The sequence below is a fragment of the Lipophrys pholis genome, assembly GCF_963383615.2.
Source record: "Lipophrys pholis genome assembly, chromosome: 11".
NCBI classification, from domain to species: Eukaryota; Metazoa; Chordata; class Actinopteri; order Blenniiformes; family Blenniidae; genus Lipophrys; species Lipophrys pholis.
The window spans coordinates 10,076,408-10,082,623 of record NC_137631.1 but is presented as its reverse complement, the minus strand read 5'-3'; positions in this window follow the sequence as shown (position 1 = coordinate 10,082,623).

The following is a 6,216-nucleotide window of genomic DNA, read 5'->3' as shown; positions in this document are numbered from 1 at the left end:
ACACATTGTCATTCTTTTCCAGCATCTATCACCTCGGGCCAATTACACAGGCCTGAACACAATAAGGAGCAAAGCTGCAGTTTGCAACAAGGGGCCAACTACTTACTTTGATTGGCCACAGGCTGCGTTTTCACATCGATTTCAGCCAAAGTTCTGCCAGCAAGAGGAGATTTCAGTCATTTGTTTAGACATTCCCACAGAGGTCCCGCAGCATCCTCTTTAAATACACGGTGATGTAAACAGCAATGAGCGTAATCATTTGTTCTCTCTTTTTGTCTGACATTTCTGTTTGTTTCCCGCTCTTCAAACACTTTGCCCCCCCCCCCCCCTCCCAACGCATACACAACTAATACGCACGCAAGCAGCTAAACACCTGAAATCGTTCTCATCAGTAATCTGCGAGTGTTCGAGGCTCTGATAGTCCAAGGCTATTGATTTTACAATGCAACAGCATTCAGCAGCCATTTGCAGTGATGAGGGAAGACAATCGCAGCCAAATCATCCCTGGCATTCATTAGGAGGCTAACCGGAGGAAACCAACTAGCGAGAGTCTATTGAAACTTAATCAACAACTGGTCGAGTCTAATGGGGAGAACAACAGGCAAGTTTGTCTCGCTTTTTTTTTTTTTTCTTTCTTTCCCCCCAGTGGCTCAGTGTAGCTTTGGGAAGCTGGTAAAACAGATAAACATCAACACTCCAGAAGTGTTTGCTCAATAATCCGCAAAACATACGGAGTTTCTCACATTACCTTATGTTTGTAAATGCAAACTTTGCACGGCTGCTTCCAGACCCGCTTTGCATGGAATATACAACACAATAGGAGAGGCTGCTTCCCGTTATGCGAGGCCCATATGATCCACTTCATGCAGACGAACATAACAGAGGCTCAGATGAGTCACACCGGGGGAGACGACGTGAGATGAGTGGTAGCACAGCAGCACATCAACACAAAATCCTTTCAAGTAATGGAGAGACGGTGCTCTTCGGTGCTTTTTTGTTTTGAGGAATTTCCCTACACAGCAGAGAGACATAGTGCAGAGTGCATTCAATAAACATGTGCAAACAGACGCCACATGGTGTCTCCTCTCAAAAATAATTCAAAGAATAGTTTATTTATAACGCAGTGATCAGGATTCACCCATTGATGTTTCATATTTAACTACAGTAGATTTTGATCAATTCAAACCCCCAAATGAGGAACGCCAGGTCTCCGAGGGCCACATGTACGAGAAAATAAGTCTAAACATCAACAGGTGCTTCTTGTCTACGTCATTCATCCATCATTGATTATGCTTCATCCAGTTTGAGGTTGTGGGTTGCTGAGCCGGGTTTCCAGGTCATCACAGGGCAAATACAGTCAGATACACTCAAACCTTTGGGCAATTTTAGAGGTATACTCAAATGTATGTTGGTCAACTGGGAAAGAAAGCTGAGTACTCTGAGAAAAACCACACGAGCAATGTGAGAACATGCATACTCTACATAGAAATGCCCCTAAACCCACACTTAAACTGGTAATGCTGCATCTTAATCCCAATATCATTCAAACTACCTCACAATCTATCTCAAACACTTCTTAAGTTTGAAGTATAGCTTCTGGTAAAAAAAGAAAATCAATCAATCAATAAATAAATTAAAATTCTAAGCATCTCGTCCATTTAAATTGGAATATAATGGTATACTGCTAAAGTTATAAAGGATGAACCAAAGAGGCATGAAACAAGTCAGTCTGTGTAATAAAGGTATAAAATACGGAAGGTTTATTATTTCAATCAAATGTTTGAATAAATTCAGCCAAACACGAGAAGCACATCAGCCCTCATCAGATGACTGTGAATCAGTAACGCTGCCAACATCTGTACTGGCCTGCAAAGAGCTCTCATGTGTACTTTCTGCCATCTGCTGGTCAGATGTTGCCATTACATTCCCCACATACAGTCAGCTGTCAGACCACACGGGTCAGTCTGTGTCTGTGGATAGATCCCAAGTCAGTGCACCGAGGAGACATGTCCACCACAGCACGAGCCTTGCCTGTTTTGTTTTTTTTCCATTAATATGCCAAACGAGCAGCACTTAATGAGAAATGCGTGACGTGCAGAAACAATGTGTTCTCAATGTGGGGAGCCCGCGGCCGAGCCAAGTCCAATCTGGAATGCAGCGATAGAATCTGATGTGGCGAGAGATTGGCGTGGCTCTCCAATGGCACGACCAGATGGAGGTCTGGTACCAACACCAAGTGGCTGCGACCTCAACATGCTGACTCAGCGCTACCACACGCACGGCGGTCCAAAATATCTGCCACGCTGGTGGCGGGAGTTACACAAACACACATGCAGATTGCCATCAGCCTCCTGCTCTGCATGGCGGAGATCAATTAGCAGGAAATGAAGCAAAGAAACACTGACGGATGTGCACTGTGAAAACACACACACACATTCCGGGCTCTCATATGCTTCCTTACTGAACAGCAAATGTGGGATATTTGCAGTAATTACTCTGTTAGAGGGGGAATGCTGACACTTTCTCTTAAATTATCCGCACAAGTCTCTTTCCGAGCAGCTGGATTAGTCTGATGTTGCAAACACATTTTGCACGACGCAATACAAGTTTGCAGAACATTATAAGGAATTGAAGGTTGATACTTAGCAACTAGCCAATCTCTAATGGGAACAGAAATGCATCTTTGATAATAAAGTCATGACCAGGAAATGACTATTTAATGCGCATGATTTCCATTATTTGCAACCAGGAGAAAAAAAAAAAAAAAAAGACGATTTAACATGTGCTTCACAGAATGACTTTCTTTTAAAGATGGTGAAACTATGAGGATTAACTCAGCTCTGTCTGTCGGACAACAGCAATCATAATGAATATTTATACTCCATTTCTCTGCAACTCAATTAAGCTAATTAAAAAGCTCTCTCAGTTCCAGCAATAACACGAAGGCGATGATTGGAATTGAATTAGACAGCTTTATCTGGCTGAAGAAGTAATACACTAAGCCTGTCACTAACTAGTTCCTAAGAGGTCACGCTACATTGGGCAAACACCGCTCTCTGGATATTAAGAGAAGACGCCACTCGTCCACAGTTATGAGGAGGACTATGGAGCTCTCTACGTTACTGATGTCCAAACTCCTGTTTTCTGGAGCAACATGGGAGAAAGGAAGACAAAAATAGCGACGCCAATTCATTCAATTTGTTTTGTGGCTTTAAGTTCAAAAGGCCTGCAGATTTATCATCAACATTGTATTTTATCATACCCGGTGGCAGGACACAAAGTCAGAAGCACACAGGAAATAAAACAAACAACTAAAAACAAAGTCGGACTGCTCCAATTTTGAAACACTTACTGTAGTACCGTTACATGGAAGTACAAATCCATAGGGCGCAAAGACACAAACGTTAAAATAATATTGCAAATCATATCGCACGACATAATCTCATTCTGCATGTTTAATATCATGCAGCCCCACATCAAGTCCGAAAAACAATCTGCTAAACAGCCATGGTTTGCACTTCTCTTTGAACTAAGTTTTATTCAGAGTGTTTATGTAGCTCTTGAAACGGATTGAAAGAGGAAAATGAATAAAACTCTGCAGCATTATGGAAACTGGAAACTTGAAGGAGTTCTCCTTAATCTTGTTTTTGGTTACCATTTACAAGGACAGATTAGGCCGCTTGTTTTTAGCCCTCGTGTGTCCTTAAAGTTTTAAGAGCTTTGCCGGTTGCTCTCCTCGTTATTCCAGATGTGTCTACTGAACTAATTATGTTGGTCAGTTAGCGAATGTAAAGTAATCTTCGTGCATATGTTGCAGACTTTTCACAAAACACAATAAAAAAATTTTAAAAAATGTTTCTTTGCCAGAGTGATGCTCTTCATACTCATATTGGCAAAAGCTTCTTCCTCCCCAGGACTTCTGCAGCATGTTTTCACAAACATCCTCATGGTGTGGATTTACAGCTACAGTTATTTTGCGGTGCAACACATCAAAGGGCCCGGTCGGCACTTCTTTTCAGTGTTTTAACCTTAACAAATTGCAACCCCATATTTGACCCTCTACATGTTTGACCTATTACAGCTTCTTTATTATACTTTATTGAGCTGGAAGAGGTGTGGACTGCATTTCCACAAATTTGATATTCTGCTGCGCGCTCAGCTCGAAGACGAAACGCTCTCTGGGTTTTGTTTCTCCTCAACGACGTCTGACACAGGCAAGCACTGGCCTTCGAGGTGGAAGGGGAGCAGGAACTCAAAGGACCGGGCTTGTTTTGATCCCTCGTCTTGGCAGGCACACAGTGCCGTGCCAGTGTTTGCTAATACCCTGGACGCACCTGGCATATTACACAGGCTTATATCCCGCTCCTCAACACCTCTCTAATGCACTGCGCCAGTCTCCCATTGTACAGTTGTTTCTCTGACTATACGGCAGGCCCTGCCCAGATGTAATTAAGCCCTAATCCTCCTGTCGACAAAAGCAGAGACAGCCCTAATTCATTCCGCAGATGAATGTGCTGTAAATACAGCCTGCAGAGATGGAGCTTTGATGGGGACGCACGTCTGCCGAAAGGCCACAGGTGATGTGTGGGGCCTGTCGAACAAAAGCCAGGATGTGAATTCGCGGAGGCATTTTAAAACGTCGCCTTGCTGTAATGAGTTGAGCAGTGAAAGCCTTCAAAGTTGCGAGCCCAGTCAGCTCAGGACCGACCTCATCAGAACACGTACAACACGATCAAAATAGGTTGCATGTGGCCCCTCAACTGAACTGCTCGGATATTTCGCCAGTAGTCCGAACTTCTGTAACTTGCAAAATGCATCGTTTTTTCCAGATATACAAATGAGAGGCACACAAAAGATCAAACTGTTAAAAAAATAAAATAAAATAAAATTGCCACCGGTTTTACTGGGTTTCTTCAAAGACTTGAATGAAAATCAAAATAAACACTTGAAATTATGATTATGAAAATTACCCTGCAACAATATTTGGATTTTACTTGGTAACGGAGCTCCGGTTCTTTGCTCAAGCAGCGGAAGGTCTCGCCACAACTTTACCTCATTACACAGCCGTCACAAACTGTGTGGAGAACAATGATGACAGAGTGACCACTGCTGTGTGTGTGTGTGTGTGTGTGTGTGTGTGTGTGTGTGTGTGTGTGTGTGTGTGTGTGTGTGTGTGTGTGTGTGTGTGTGTGTGTGTGTGTGTGTGTGTGTGTGTGTGTGTGTGTGTGTGTGTGTGTGTGTGTGTGTGTGTGTGTGTGTGTGTGTGTGTGTGTGTGTGTGTGTGTGTGTGTGTGTGTGTGTGTGTGTGAGATTTAATAAACCGTAGGAACCTTTAGTTTTTGCAAACTTCCATGGTCGGGACTTAAATGGAGACATGTTTCAGAATGAAACCAAAGTTAGGCGAGTAGAAGTTCCAGACAAGAAATTAGAGAAGAGCATAAAAAGGCATGGTGTTTGTTTCTTCAGTCCAGATGAGGACGACAACCCAATTGCACGAGGCGCTTTGGGCACATCCAAGCGGGGACAAATACATAAAATCACTACAAGATGTGTTACATGTTTTAAAGTCAAACTAAACTGGGGTTATGGTACAGGTGTGGTGGTACCCATGGTTTGATTTGAGCATTAGCCTCCTGAATGTGTGTGTCCACAAACCAGCTGCATGTGGACACACAGTCTCCTCTAATCTCCCTGTAACATCTGCAGCTCAGGCCACATGTTTATCCAGCGTGGAGGAAATAAGTGTGTGAGTTGAAAAGCCACCGGATCATTGACTAACCAAGCCCCCTCAGTGGCAGTAAAGACGGGAACACAGGGGGCGAGTGGACTTAAGACTTCACCACCGATATTTACCTTTTGAATCCACTTCACAACAATCCCTTTTTAAGTGTTTGTTTGCACGAGAGCCTTGCACAGAAGTCTTGTGAACAGCAGAGTCAAAGGAGAGCAATACTGTGCCAGACATGTCCGAATGCACATCGGTGCGTCTTTGTGCCCCTCGTCTATCTGCCGTATTCGTCCAACCGTGAGAAAACGCTTCGATCTTCGCAGTGAGAAATCGTGGAGGAATCGCACAAGGAAGTGACCTGGAAATTTCATCAGTTTCCTTTCAGCTTTCTAGTTTACAGCTTCTATGACACTCCGCTCCTTTTCCAGATGTCGTACGTCGAGTTCCCAACTCGAGACTCTCGCTCTGGTTCACAGGGAAGCTGCAGT